The sequence below is a fragment of the Danio rerio genome, chromosome 7 (genome assembly GCF_052040795.2).
Source record: "Danio rerio strain M-AB ecotype USA chromosome 7, GRCz13ab, whole genome shotgun sequence".
Taxonomy (NCBI): domain Eukaryota; kingdom Metazoa; phylum Chordata; class Actinopteri; order Cypriniformes; family Danionidae; genus Danio; species Danio rerio.
In genome coordinates this window covers 10,048,794-10,065,316 of record NC_141027.1, presented here as the reverse complement: position 1 = coordinate 10,065,316, position 16,523 = coordinate 10,048,794, and the positions used below count along the sequence as shown (strand labels likewise).

The 16,523-nt window shown below is 34.7% G+C and overlaps 1 protein-coding gene across 5 annotated transcripts in view; it reads right to left on the bottom strand.

Annotated features, from left to right (window-relative positions):
* adamts17 (ADAM metallopeptidase with thrombospondin type 1 motif, 17) overlaps positions 1–16,523 on the bottom strand; it is a 328,430-nt gene that overhangs the window by 184,942 nt on the left and 126,965 nt on the right. The window contains exon 1 of one of the 5 annotated variants that reach the window (XM_087260204.1): positions 1,021–1,120. The exons of 3 other annotated variants lie outside the window; for them this stretch is intronic. The gene's annotated coding sequence lies outside the window, so the exon portion shown is untranslated. Of the gene's footprint in view, positions 1–1,020; positions 1,121–16,523 lie in introns of those variants that run through there. One more of the 5 variants, XM_087260205.1, reaches the window with a different exon arrangement.

Sequence of the window (16,523 nt, the reverse complement as noted above, 5' to 3'; positions counted from 1 at the left end):
CTTGCCTAGTTTAATTTAAATGTCATTTTAAGCTGAATACTAGTATCTTGAAACATGTCTAGTCCAGTGGTGCTCAACCCTATTCCTGAAGACCTACCTTCCTGCAAAGTTCAGCTCCAACCCTGATCAAACACACCTGAGCCAATTAATTAGGACCTGAACAGCAATTGATAATTAGAGGCAGGTGTGTTTGATATGGGTTGCAACTGAAATCTGCAGGAAGGTCGATCTCCAGGAACAGAGTTGGTTACTCCTGATCTAGTCAAATATTATGTACTGTCATCATGGCAAACCCCTTAAACCCCAACGCTTTAATGCCTGAAAATACACACTGACAGGGGGTTTCTCTGCTGCTGCTGTTGTTGTTGCAAATCCCTCTTTACTAGCTTTTTTTCAAATGTCATACTTGAGAGGTTTGTAATATAGGTTTTGTTTTAATGCAAATTACACTAATTTTCTTTGTCTCCTTGTCCTGAGGAATAACAACTGATTCCTGGCAAGATATAATCAGTACCTCAAAGACAAAAACAGAGCAGTTTTGGACACAGACATGCTGTTTATTTTACATTAAATATCAAGTTTCGTAACTCACTGGATGATGTTGTTATTGCCAATGCTGTTGAAAGGGATAATGGGTTTGTTAATAAAGCAACGATGATTTGTGAAAGACATTCAGTATTTTTTTTTTTATATTTTTGTGCTAAAATAAAGTAAATATGAGATATTATAAACATTAATTTTTCATTCATTCATTTTCACCTTAGTCCCTTTACTAATCTGGAGTCGCCACAGCTGAATGAACCACCAACTTTTCCAGCATATGTATTCCCAGGTGAAAAAAAATACATAATTAAATGCAATTAAAATACACATAAATACCCGCAAATACATTGTTACAGCGAATTCCTTGTTGATTTCGCTGTCCCCAGCAGGTAATGTTTTTAGACGCAGGACACTTGCTTGAATTTTGATCCACTTTTATTCTTGCTTCCAAAACATGTTCCAAAACAAACAACTTACAATAAAATTCTCAATGTCCTCCAATTGAGCGTTTGAAAACTGTGTCTCTCCCCACTGGCATGCTTCTTGCTGATTAGGTTCAGCTGATATTGGCTTTCCTACAGTGCAGTGACTAGTATGCCCCATAGGTGGCAGCACAACAGCTGGCAAAAAGTAGGCCAAAAATAATACAAAATAAAATAAATTAAATACATTACTTTCTTTCTAATTCAGGGCTCCGACATCCGGCCCCTGATTGGGGATTCCACAATCATAACAATATTTCCAAATCTTAAGGAGCCAAATATAATTCTACAAAGTTACAATTTACATCAAATTTACATTGTAAAGAAAAACAATAATAATAATTCTAAACTAGAAAATGATGTAGCTCATAATAGAGGTAAACATTTAATTTTCTTATTGATTTACATTTTCATACTATGAACCTTTCGATCAGTCTTTACTGTCTATTTATTAGATTCTTCAGCCAACAGGCACAGTTTATGGATAGGTCTTTGAAGTGTACCTGTTTTGGTTTTCACTATAGCAACTCTTACAAGACCTTGGCTATCCGGTAGAGTCTTTAGGATCCTTCCCATTAACCATGAATTTCTTGGAGCAGTGTCATCAACTATGAGTACCAAGTCTCCGGGAAAAAAATTGTTCTTTATTCGTTGCCACTTACTTCTCTTCTGCATTAACAGAAGGTATTCTTTAATCCAGCGTTTTAGTACATTGCTATTTTTTGTGTTAAATAAAAGTTTGATGGTTTTATACGATAAATATACTAATTAAAAGTATGTTTATACTTCAGTAGGACTTTAGTACACTTAACAAAAGTATATTAAATACCAGTAATACTAAAATAAATTTTTAGTGTACTATAATGAAGTACACTACAGAAAAAACATCCAAAAGACTTTAATTAGTGTGTTTTTCAAAAGTATGCTTTAAATGCTTTAAACATTAGTTGATTTTTAGTTCACTGTTTACATACTAATCTTAAGTTTAAAATAAGTTAATATATAAAATTGTAGTAGAAGTACATTTTCCCAAAAGTTGTACTTAAGTACACTTAATGTGAATGCATTATTATCACTAACTAGGGATATAACAATATTGTAAATACCGTCTTACCGCAATAGTAATTTTTTTCAATATTACCGTAGACGCATGACTCAATAAAACTATATTTCTGAGAAAAGTTTGCTTAGGCGAATGAAACGAACGGGAGGTAGCGGGAACTACAATTCCCATCAGCCTAGGCGTGGCCATCATCCTGTGCGGTCTGTTGTCACTACAGATCCAGTAATGGGGAAATGGAGTGTGCTGCTAGTAGCGGGGATGAAAAAGAGCTGGAAATGATCGAACCTAAAGCGGGTTTTAAATCGGATGTGTGGAAGCATTTCGGTTTCTTTTTAAAACGATACGAAAAAGTAGAAAAGGTGACAGACAAAGAAAAAAACGGTATGCAGGCACTGCCAGACTGTGGTGAAATATAAGTCAGGGAATACGACTATTAACAGTCATGGGGACTGCAGAACACGGCACACTTGTTAGATTGATGCAGACATTAGCTTGTACCGCAAAGAGACCTCTATCTCACTCATGGCTTGTCCTCTCAAGTGGTGGAAAGACAATGCACAACGTTACTCACTGCTGTCAACCTTGGCTAAATCATATCTCTCTGTCCCAGAAACCTCAGTCCCAAATGAGAGGTTTTTTTTTTTCTGTTGCAGGGGTCATTGTAAATGCCCAGAGATCCCAGCTTTTACCAGATTATAGTTATATGATAATTTTCCTTAAAAAAAAACCCCATCTCTATCTAAGTGAGTGAGTGATTAAATGTTGAATGTGATGAGTTTTCAACAATACTAAATTGAAACTTTATATTTTTTTTATATGGTTTAATAGTTTTTTGTTATTAAAATTGAAATATTTAAGTTCCTGTTTCGTAACTTACAGATAGATGGCTAATTTGTATGTCATTGATATGTTCAGTGCTAAGGTAAATAAACACTTTTGGCACTTTTTTCGAGTCTTTTCATTAGTTTTGTTTTTCCTGTAAATGATTCAATAAATACCGTACCGTGCCATTCATACCGAGGTATTATCGTACTGTGAAATTCTGATACCGTTGCATCCCTATCACTAACACTTAAGTTGATTTTGAGTGTGGTAATTTTAAGTTTACATTAAATTGACTTCATTAAAATCTATTAGTAATGTATTGTAGTAGAAGTAGATTTTCCCAAAATACGTTTAATACAGTATTTAGCACCTTTTTTTTTTTTTTTTACAATTTGTATATTCTTTTAATATATTACTAATATACTTTAAATTAGTCATAAATATATTTACATTTTTAAAAGTAGGGTATTTCTAGTTTTTTCTTTTTAAATACAGATATAGTATGTTAAAAGCACATTTTAGTTCAATTTCATGGTGTCTCAAAACAGCACATTTGAGTACACTTAGATGGTATTAAGTTCATCTTAACATATACTTAATACTATCTTTTAGTACATTAAGTACAAAATTAGTGTGTGAAATTAGAGCACTTTTAGTACATCACTAAAAAGTATAATTAGTGTACTTAAAGTGTATTTTAGCACACTGCTTTCACATTTTGTTTATTCTTTTAATAAATTACTATTATGCTTTAAGCTATTCTTTAAATATATTTATAAATGTTTAAAATTAGGGTTCAAGTGTATTTCAAGTTGTAACTAAATATATATTTTATAAAATATAGATATAGTATGTTAAAAGCACATTTTAGTTCAGTTTCAGGGTGTCTCAAAACAGCACAGTTGAGTACACTTAGATGGTATTAGGTTATCTTAACATATACTTAATACTATCTTGTAGTACATTAAGTACAAAATTAGTGTGTGAAATTAGAGCACTTTTAGTACATTACTGAAAAGTGTACTAAGTATGCATAAAGTGCATTTTAGTGCACTTTTTTTTACCTGGGTTACGCAGCTGATGCCCTTCCAGTGGCAACCCATCACTAAGAAATATCCATACACACGCGTTCACATACATACAGACAATTGAGCCTACCCAGTTCACCTGTACCACAGACCACGAGAAGGACAGAGAATGCGTCCTGTGAGAAATTAGATGCTTTGTCTTTCTTGATGGTCACGTGACCCTCACGCATCTTTAACCAAAAATTGTTTAAACATTACAGCATTCATACAACACTTTATTGTTTTTCTCCTTTTCACAATATATACTACGCATAAAGTCTTTACAGATATACGTTGCAAAATATAAATAAAACTAATTTTAATACCAATTTCAGGAAATAAACACCCTTAATGTGTTTATTCCTTTATTAAGATTTTCATGGTAATGTTTATGTTCACCATTTCATGTAGGGAAACTCCTGAGATAAATAAGCTATATCTTAAATATGAACGTTAATAATAAACCTACATGAAATGCTCTGCTTTCCACCTCCAGTTGCAATGACTTCTGAGACCTCTAGAGCGAGTTTGGTGCTCAGGTCTGCATCCGTACATCCTCGATATCAAAACCACATACGGGAAGTTTCACGCGTCCTCGAGGACGCAAGATCGCTGAGAAATGCATATTGAAAAACAGCCAGTAACTTGCTTGGTTTCTAAATGAGTCAGCTTTCTTGAACAAATAACTTGAATAGACGATTCACTGAATCCCTCGTCAGGACAGGGATTTGCTGCCACCCACTGGTGGTTTTATATATTACAGTTTTTCTCAGTCGCTTTGGTGCATTTCTCACAACACTATTTACATTTGCACAACAGTTAATGCATTTCTCAAAACGATTAGTCATTTGTGCACATCCTAGTAGCAGTTTCTCATACCTTTCAACAAATTGCAGATGCTTTTGGACGTGCATCAATTGCTTTCATACAGCTCTCTGCTGTTTAGAACATTATCATTCGCTTTTGTCATGTCAGTCAAAATGAACTAAACTTGTAAATGCTGAATAGTCACTCCATATAAAACTAATAGTCCTCATTTCATTACTTGAGATATTACATACAAAAATGTTGAACTAGTTGTCAAAATCTTTCTAGCAAGTTTTATAAAAATATGTAAATCTTTATTTTCCCAAAAATGTCTTTAAAATTGAACAATTTGATGAATGATTTACAGACCTGTGTATGTTGTAGGCTCAGTTCCAATATGCACTGCAATATTGTGTACAGTTGTGCACAGCTCTACCCAAAGGGAGTTTATGTTTGTTGTAAATAAGGGTTTATTTATTATTTTGCACAATGCTGTGAATAAATTAGAATTGCAAAGAGCAAATGCAGTAAAAATGTGAAACATAGATATTCAGTGTCTTGTACTCTGATACCTCACTAAATGCAGTGATGTCTCACTTTACTGTAGTTTTCAAATGGCTGAGCTAATAGTATAAAGTGCTGTCTTGAGCATTTTCAGGAAGTGTCACCAAAATCTGACTTTCTTTGCATTGGAAAAAATTGTACAGAGTAAACTGTCATAATGAAAACATGACTAAGCCATTTGACCATCTTGTTCATAAACAATGGTGTCAGGACTTTTCATTTTGATGATACTGACACTTTCATTGACATCAATACTTGCTTTTGAGGAATGAACTATCCATTTTGAGCATGTGACGAGCTTTTCCAGGTTATCAGCTAGGTTTCGCAGTTTGTACTAATTGTTTTGAGAAATGAATTGAATTGAATTGAATTTTATTTGACAGATTTTAGACAAACTGTACAAAAAGTATTCCATACACTTTGTTAAAAAAAAACTGTCGAGGATAAAAACACAATAAAGCCCTGGGCTTATTTCCATTGTGGTCCTCTGTTAAATAAAAACAATGTATGGCTTCAAAATACTAATGAAGAATAAAACAAACAGTCGCCACAGCGGTACGAACAGCCAACCTATCCAGCACAATGTCCCTCCAGCCGCCAACCTATTCACTCTCAAGTAACATATAAATTAAAAGATCCTCATCCACCATGCAAACTAATTATCCTCATCAAACAACCATCTTTTAATAGCTTTTTTGAACAACCTTAAATCTTTTATTTCCTTGATTGATTTTGGTAGTTTGTTCCACATGGTTGCACTTGTATATGAAAACATATTTTTCCCCACTAAACTTCTAAATTTAAATAAACAAATATTAAAATCCCAACTCCTAGTACTGTATGAATGCTGTTGTCTCACCATTTGAAAATAGTTCATCAAATAGCTAGGAACCACATTATTAAACATTTTACGTACCATTCCCAGTTTTAAAAAACACACTCTATTACTAACAGTTAACATACCTAATTTATTAAAAGACTCTTTGTGCAAATGTGCTCTAGGATGCATCTTTAAAATTATTCGTACTAATTTATTTTGTGCCTTTTGCAATTTCTCCTTCAAATTTTGTGAGCAGCTACTGTACCAAAATGACGTAGCATAATCAAAATGGGGTTGAATTAAAGCTCCTGCCAACAATTGTAAAGAATGAACATCCAAAAGATCAGATTGCCTTGCTAAAAACCTAATTTTTCCACAAATCTTCGTAATAACTGTTTTTGCCATAGCATCTCCTGATAATTTATTATCTATTAAGCAACCCAAATAGTTTATCACATTTTTTGACTGAATTTTCCAATCATTAATCTTAACTACAAAATTATCATCTTTTTTTAATTTCACTCTTGAAGCAAATAAAATAGCCTCTGTTTTACCCATGTGTAAAGAAAGTTTGTTGTCTAAAAACCAGTTGTAAACACTTTTTAACTGTGAACTCATAATTTCTTCCAGGGCCCTTTTGTCATGATGAGATACTAAAATTGCGGCATCATCAGCATAAAGATAGAGCTCCTCTGAACACGCTATTTTTAAATCATTAATATATAAAAGAAAAAATAATGGACCTAAAATACTTCCTTGAGGTACTCCACAGTTGATTGATAAGGGAGCAGATAATATACCCTTTATATCGACTCTCTGGTTTCTATCATGCAGATATGACTGAATCCACTTTAAAGACACTTTATCAAATCCAATTGCCTTTAATTTATATAGTAAAATTTGATGGTCCACAGTGTCAAAAGCCTTCTGAAGGTCCAGCAGCACCATTCCACAATAGTTGCCACCATCTACAGCTCTCCGTATTTTGTCTGTCATATGTAATATACATGTCTCGGTGGAATGTAATGCTCTAAAACCTGACTGTAACTCATACAAAATATGTTTTTTAGTAATGTAGTTGACTATCTGTTCGTGTACAATTTTTTCCAGAATTTTAGACATAACCCCTAAGATTGATACAGGTCTATAGTTAATCATATGTAACGTACTTCCTTTTTTATATAATGGTATAACTCTAGCACTTTTAAAATCACATGGTATTTTCCCTTGTTCAATAGATACATTTAAAATATGTGACACCAAGGGGGCAATCACTTTAACAGAGTCTTTAAAAAATCTAGCAGGAATATTATCAACTCCAGGAGCCTTATTTAATTTTAACTCACTAATAATTTTTTAAAACTTCACTTTCTGTAACAGGTCTCAGACTAAAAGAATCCGGCAAAATGTCCTGTTGTCTATAAAAAGAAAACACTCTATCTTCATTGTAAATATCAGGTTGCCCTGGAAGCTGACCACATAATTTTTTTGCTAACAATATAAAATACTGATTAAAAGATTCGGCAATATCCTATGCATTAACTGTTGTGCAGAAATGCACTGGTGTTGTGAGAAATGCACCAAAGCGACTGAGAAAAACTGTAATATATAACAGCCCTAAACCAGCCAGGACAACACAAAAACACAATCAGCTAAATATGGAATGTGATTATGAAAAAAAAAAAATTGTAATAAACATTGAGAGATATCAGTTTTTATTTCAATTTGCCGCCCCTATTTGCTTCAGTTGAAGTCAACATTGTTAGCCCTCCTGTCCTACTTTGTTAAATATTTCCCAAATGTTATTTAATAGAGCAAGGAATTTTTCACAGTACTTCCTTATCTAGTTTTTCTCTTGGAGAAAGTCTTATTTGTATTATTTTGGCTAGAATAAAAGCAGTTTTTTTATTTTTTTAAACCATTTTAAAGTCAACGTTATTAGCCACCTTAAGCTATATATATATATATATATATATATATATATATATATATATATATATATATATATATATATATATATATATATATATATATATATATATATATATATTTTTTTTTTTTTTAATATATATTTATATATATTTGATAGTCTAGAGAACAAACCATTGATATACAGTGACTTGCCTAATTACCTTAACTTGCCTAATTAACCTAGTTAAGCTTTTAAATGTCACTTTAAGCTGTCTAGAAGTGTCTTGAAAAATATCTAGTCAAATATTATTTACTGTCATCATGGCAAAGATAAAATAAATCAGTTATTAGAGATGAGTTATTAAAACTAATATGTTTATAAATAAATGTTTTTGTTGAACAAAAATTGGGGGAAAAATACAACAGGGGGCTAATAATTCTGACATCAACTGTATATTCATATTGTAAAATGTGATCTTCCATATGCTCAAACACTCAAACATGCTAATTTCCTCCTGCTTTATTCCATGTTAAAGTACATCTGCTGGACCAAACTGCAGTCTTTGCCGTCCAGAGCACTTTTATTTTTTGTAAACATGAGCATCTGGGCTGAATTCAGTCTCTGGTTATTGATTTCACTCACGGCGGTCAGAGGCTAAGTGAAGCTGTCTGGGTTTCGTCCAGTGTCAGACACAAACCAGGTGCTTTCACAGGAACACTGGAAAGGTGATAGTCTGCAATATGACGTAGACTTTCTGATGTGACTGATCTGTGGTAATGCTCAGTGATAAAGGTTTTGACTCATTTTTGACATCTGTACAGAAAGCAGTTACGTTCAAACCAGGCTCATTGAAAATGTGCACCTCAGCGTACATTTTTGCGAAACCTGAACTTTGTAAATTTCACTGCATGTTTCAGATGACAAATCCACTAGAGGGCGCTGAGTGTGAAACTGAAATGCATTCTTTAGGTGACATTTTGTTGTAGGTTTCAGATGACAAATCCATTAGAGATTCCTGTGTGCATTTTTGCCAATCTGAAATACATTATTTTGAATAAATTTTTTCACATTTCATGTAACAAATCCATAGATATATAAACTAGATATCGCATAGGGACCCTGAGCATGAGTCTATAGCACCGCCACATTGGTACAGTGCTCCCAGGCCAAGTGTCATTTAACCGCACTAGTCAACACAGTGTTATTACGTGAAGATGCTGGACTTTAGTCCTGTCTACGGGTGCAGTAACGAGCAAACAAAGAAAACAAAGCACAAAGGCAGAACATTTCATAGGTAATATTAAGTTTTTTTTCTGTTTTTGTATGTTCTGAACTTTTGTGCTAATCGGATAACGTTATTGATGATAACAGTCACTTACTGCATTCACCATACGGCAAAGCAGCTCCAACTCGCACTAAACACTCGGCTTATGCTAGTTTTGTTGAATAAAAGCAGCAAACAATGCAAAAGAAATATGACAACGAGATGCTGCGCTGCCAGGAACTTGTATTATTGTCGGCTAGTGAAAGAGTCGTTCGGGGGATTCGCTCGAACGAATCGCTCCCTTCGTCAGTATGAGAAGTGAAAGCAGGAGAGGAGCTGTGTTTCAGGACATGATTAGATCAAATTTAACAGGGAGGGTGAATATTTCTGTACACACAAACACAAGCTTTTTGTCAGGAATGCCCGTGCGATCACTGATCCATCAATGTAGTAATTTTCGTAATTAGAAAAAAAAATTACATATTAACATCCAGGAAAACTCCCAATCATAGATATATGTGTATATGTGTATATCTCTGGCTTTGGATGGCCACAATCCTCCACTGTACCTTGGTCCTGCATTAATTTCAAAGGAGTACTACCCTGTACCAAGATGGCGGCGCTATTGACGCATTCCGTCCAATAGACAACAATTGGCCAGGCGACATCTAATGTATAAATCTATGTGACAAATCTACTAATAGATAGCTTTGCGAAATTAAAATATGTTAGGGTATGTTTTGTTACACGTTTCAGAAGACAAATCCATTAGAGGACACAGTGTACATTTTTGCAAATCTGAAATGTGCTACTTTAAGGTAAGGTGTTACTTTAAGGTATGCTTTGTTGTACATTTTTGACGATAAGTACACTAGAGGGCGCTGTCTGCAGTTTTGCTAATTTAAAAAACATTGCTTAGGGTACATTTTGTTGTACGTTTCAGATGACGAATCCACTAGAGGGCGCTATGTACATTTTTGCGAATCTGAAATGCGTTAATTAGGGTGTGTTTTGTTGTACATTTCAGATGACAAATCCACTAGAGGGCGCTGTCTACATTTATGTGAAGTTAAAGGTAAAAGCGCTCATTTTCAGTTTATTAGGACCCAAGACATGGAGAAAAAAAACTAGTGGAAATTTGGCAGGAGCACCCGTGTCTGTTTGACGTTATCTGAGCAATACCACAACCAGGTCAAAAAAGAAAAAAAGTTTGAGGAGAAATTGCTAATTTCCTTCAAACCCAGGCGAGCAAATATGTACACTTTCTACCCCACTACAGACTTCCTTCTTTTTATGTAGTTAATAACTATTGATATGCTACGTGATCTCTATACTGTCACTTCTCGCTTGTGTTTGGTTGTGAGACGTAGTTTACAGACCGAGACAAAGTTGTCGGCGATTCTTCCTATTGTAAAGTCATGCAGTGTGAAACCCCCTGTCGCCGATCCATCTTGCAGTGTAAACACAGCAGTGACAAAACGCTAGCCCAGATAGTCATGAAGTGTGAAAATATCTGTGACACGATCACTATGAAAATCTTGCAGTCTGAACTCGGCATTCTGGTACGATTTGTTTAATTTTTCAGATGACAAATCCACTAGAGGGCACTGTGTGCAATGTTTTTTATATTACAGATGCACGTCCACATTCTTGTACATGTCTAGGAGGACGTATATGTTATTCTAGTGACCTGCAGAAACTCATTGCTATTAAGTAAATTTTATATGTGGTTGCTAGGGTGTTGCACTTTCTAAGGTGCTCTGGTGTTATTTGCATGTTGTTTACATTTTTGTCTTTTTTTTTTTTTAGAATTGGAAAGACTTGCATTTTTTTCTAAGACAATTAACAGAATGTATTTTTTAAAGCTTATGATGTAGAATTGTTTTGAAATTGTTTATGTGTACCTATAGTTGACGTTAGTATTATTGGCCCCCCTGTTTATTTTTTCCCAATTTTAACGGAGAGCAAATTTCCGTTGAAATTTTCCCAATTTTAACGGAGAGCACATTTCTAAACATAATAGTTTAATAACTCATCTTTAATAACTGATTTATTTTACATTTGAATGAATAACTTGCCTAATTACCCTAACCTGCCTAGTTCACCCTATTAACCTAGTTAAGCCCCTAAATGTCACTTTAAGCTGTGTAGAAGTGTCTTGAAAAATATCAAGCAAAATATTATTTACTGTCATCATGTCAAAAATAAAATAAATCTGATATTAGAAATACGTTTTTAAAACTATTATGCTTAGAAATGTGCTGAAACAATCTTCCCTCCATTAAACAGAAATTGATGAAAAAAATAAACAGGGGCGCTAATAATTCAGGGGGGCTAATAATTCTGACTTTAAATGTATGTATATATATATATATATATATATATATATATATATATATATATATATATATATATATATATATATATATTTATATATATATATATATATATATATATATATATATATATATATATATATATATATATATATATATATATATATATATATAATTTTTTTTTTTTTTTTACTATTTAACCAGGCATTAATTGTTTTCTTAATTTTTTTAAAGAAATGCAATATATTACGCTTCATCCTTCTATATATAAAAACAAAATAAGTTTAAATAAAATGGTCACCTGGCTGTTTAAATGTTCAATTAACCAATTCACTGCAACTAGTTAAACGTTTTCATCACGTTAAAATCAACTTCATTTTGCTCAGCTGTGTTATACAGAAATAAGCAGGTCCTACAAGCTTGGAAGGACATAAGTAGGGCCAGACGGAATCTGCAGACGTTTTTTGATATTTCTGCGGAGAATTTTGGTAAAAGTCTGCGGATTTCTGCGGAATTATGTTGGGAGTATCAAAACTAAAACCTTAATATATGAAATAAAAAATTATATCTTTTTAACTTTTATTTCATGTTTAAAATGCAAATCCAATTAGATTCACTTTTGATCCAATTAGATTCACGTTTGTCATATAAAAATAATACTGTACAAATTGCATTGTACATAAATCAGACAAACATTTTCATATTAGTCAATAATATTACTGAAATTAATTAAAAAAACTGAATATTTAATATAGATTTACACAAATTACTCAAGTAAATAAACAGAATTAATGATGGGCTAAAAATCTGCGGAAATCTGTGGAAAATCTGCCTAAACATAAGGGAGAGTAAATGATGACTGACTTCCCACTTTTGAGACACTTTTGACATTATCTGAAAGTATACCACATTAAATTTAAAGTTGAGAGGACAAATGTCCTAACAATGCTGACTACAGAGACAGCTCACTACAAGAGGTCTCGGTGAAAAAAACAGATTACAACAGGGCAAGATGTCACATGAAGCATCACGCACTTCACTGGCTTGTTTGCTTGTGAAAGCAGCTGTTTAGTATCAAGACAGAATTAAATTATTGAACCACATTGTGACTTAAAAGACCCAGGAGAAGCAGAAAAAGGCATTAATATACAAATACTTGACACATCTTATTTAAAATAAATAGGCTAGAAACCATCAGATGGTCTTACATGTTTAATGCGGTGGTTCGATAAATATTATTCTAGGGCAATAAGAAAGAAACTCTGCTGGAAGCACTAAAAAAATCATCAGTGCTGCTGAAAGCAATTAAAAACAAAGAGAAATTTGGACGTTTCACTGTGGATCATAAATCATGTGTTTCTTTGTTATTTGCTTGAGATGTTTGATGGATGATTCTGGAAGTAATCGCAATGTACTGTAACAGGCAGTAAAAACAAATGGACTGTGCTGCATCGTTCTTCAATCTACGGTGAACGAATGCTCTGAAAACAAAACACTTCATGCTCGATCCATGTATGGAGATGAAGCTGAAATCAAAGTGATGGCCGGAGTCTCACATTAGCAATATACTGTAGATAACTTCGTGATTTTGTTTTTCAAGGTTTTGTCATCTTTACATATGAATTTAAATCTAAAACAAACGTGCCGTTATATCCGCCACATCTGTTATGGACTGATTTACAGTTTGAGATGAGAAGAGTTCATGTTTCTGTAAGCAAGTCTTAGCGATAAAATGGATGGGGAAAAGGAAGAATGATAAATGGATGGAATGATGGAAGAAAGAATGATGGATGGATGGATGGATGGATGGCTCAACTGATGGATGGCTCAATGAATGGATGGATGGATGGATGGATGGATGGATAGATAGATGGCTGGATGGATGGATGGGTGGATGAATGGATGGATGGATGGATGGATGGATGGATGGATGGATGGATGGATGGATGGATGCATGGTTTAATGGATGGTTGAACAGATGGATGACAGAACAATAGATAAATAAATGGATTTAAATAGATGCTTGATGGATGGATGGATGGATTAATATATGGATGGATTGATCAAAGAACGGATGGATGGATGGATGATATAATACTAGATAAATGGATAGATGGATGGACAGATGGACAGCTTGATAGATGAATGATGGCTGGATGAATGGATGGAAGGATGGTTTAATGGATGGATGGATAGATTGAAGACAGGACAATAAATAAATAGATGGATTCAAATAAATGGATGGCTCGATGGATGAGAGGCTCGATAGATGGATGCAAGAATGGATTGATGGATGGAGGAATGGACAGATGGATGGTTAAGTGGATGGATGGATGAATGACAGAACAACAGATGGATTCAAATAGATGGATGAATTGATAGGTCAGTGGGTGGCTGGATGAATGGCTGGATGAATGGATGGATGGATGGATGGATGGATGGATGGATGGATGACATAATAATGGATGGATGGATGGATGGATGGAAGTATGGATAGATGGATGGACAGATTGATGGATGAATGGATGGATGGATGGATCGAAGAACTGATGGATGGATGAATGGATGGATGATATAATACTAGATAAATGGATAGATGGATGGACAGATGGACAGCTTAATAGATGAATGATGGCTGGATGAATGGATGGAAGGATGGTTTAATGGATGGATGGATAGATTGAAGACAAGACAATAAATAAATAGATGGATTCAAATAAATGGATGGCTCGATGGATGAGGCTCAATTGATGGATGCAAGAATGGATGGATGGATGGAGGAATGGACAGATGGATGGTTAAGTGGATGGATGGATGAATAACAGAACAACAGATAAATAAATGGATTTAAATAGATGGATGAATTGATAGGTCAGTGGATGGCTAGCTGGCTGGATGAATGGATGGATGGATGGATGGATGGATGGATGGATGGATGGATGGATGGATGGATGGATGGATGACTCAATGGACAGACTGCTTGATGGTTCGTCAGCTAAATCAATTGATGGATGGATAGCTCGATGGATGGGTGAATGTCAGAAAAATAGATAATTAAATGGATTAAAATGGATGGATGGATGGATGGATGGATGGATGGATGGATGGATGGATGGATGGATGGATGGATGGATGACATAATAATGGATGGATGGATGGATGGAAGTATGGATAGATGGATGGACAGATTGATGGATGAATGGATGGATGGATGGATCGAAGAAGTGATGGATGGATGAATGGATGGATGATATAATACTAGATAAATGGATAGATGGATGGACAGATGGACAGCTTAATAGATGAATGATGGCTGGATGAATGGATGGAAGGATGGTTTAATGGATGGATGGATAGATTGAAGACAAGACAATAAATAAATAGATGGATTCAAATAAATGGATGGCTCGATGGATGAGGCTCAATTGATGGATGCAAGAATGGATGGATGGATGGAGGAATGGACAGATGGATGGTTAAGTGGATGGATGGATGAATAACAGAACAATAGATAAATAAATGGATTTAAATAGATGGATGAATTGATAGGTCAGTGGATGGCTAGCTGGCTGGATGAATGGATGGATGGATGGATGGATGGATAGATGGATGGATGGATGGATGGATGGATGGATGGATGGATTGATGGATGGATGGATGGATGGATGGATGGATGGATGGATGGATGGATGGATGGATGGATGGATGGATGAATGGATGGATAGATGGATGGATGACTCAATGGACAGACTGCTTGATGGTTCATCAGCTAAATCAATTGATGGATGGATAGCTCGATGGATGGGTGAATGTCAGAAAAATAGATAATTAAATGGATTAAAATGGATGGATGGATGGATGGATGATATAATACTAGATAAATGGATAGATGGATGGACAGATGGACAGCTTAATAGATGGATGGAAGGATGGTTTAATGGATGGATGGATGGATAGATTGAAGACAAGACAATAAATAAATAGATGGATTCAAATTAATGGATGGCTCGATGGATGAGGCTCAATAGATGGATGCAAGAATGGATGGATGGATGGATGGAGGAATGGACAGATGGATGGTTAAGTGGATGGATGGATGAATAACAGAACAATAGATAAATGAATGGATTTAAATAGATGGATGAATTGATAGGTCAGTGGATGGCTAGCTGGCTGGATGAATGGATGGATGGATGGATAGATGGATGGATGACTCAATGGACAGACTGCTTGATGGTTCATCAGCTAAATAAATAGATGGATGGATAGCTCGATGGATGGGTAAATGTCAGAAAAATAGATAATTAAATGGATTAAAATGGATGGATGGATGGCAGAATATTAGATAAATAGATGGATGTCTGGCTGGCTGGCTCGAAGGATGGAAGGATGTATTGGTGGGTGGATAGATGGATGGTGGGTTGGATGGATGGATGGAATGATGGATGGACGGATCAGTGGCTCAATAGGTGGATGGTTCGATGGATGGACAGCTTTATGAATGGACGTATGAATGGCTAAATAGGTGGATGGATGAATGGATGGATGGATGACAAAATGATAAAATAATTGCTAATGGATGGAATGGCTCAGGATGGCTCTATGAGTAGATGGATGGCCTGATGGATGGAATGATGGCTCAGTGGTTGGATTGATGACAGAACAGATAAATGGATGGAAGAATGATGGACGGTTGGCCCAAAGAATGGACAGATGGATGGATAGCTCAATAGATGGGTGAATAACATAATGATGAAAAAATGGATGGATTAATATAACGGACTGATAGGGATACAGAACAACAGACAGATTGGTAGAAGATAGAAAAAACACATGTCGG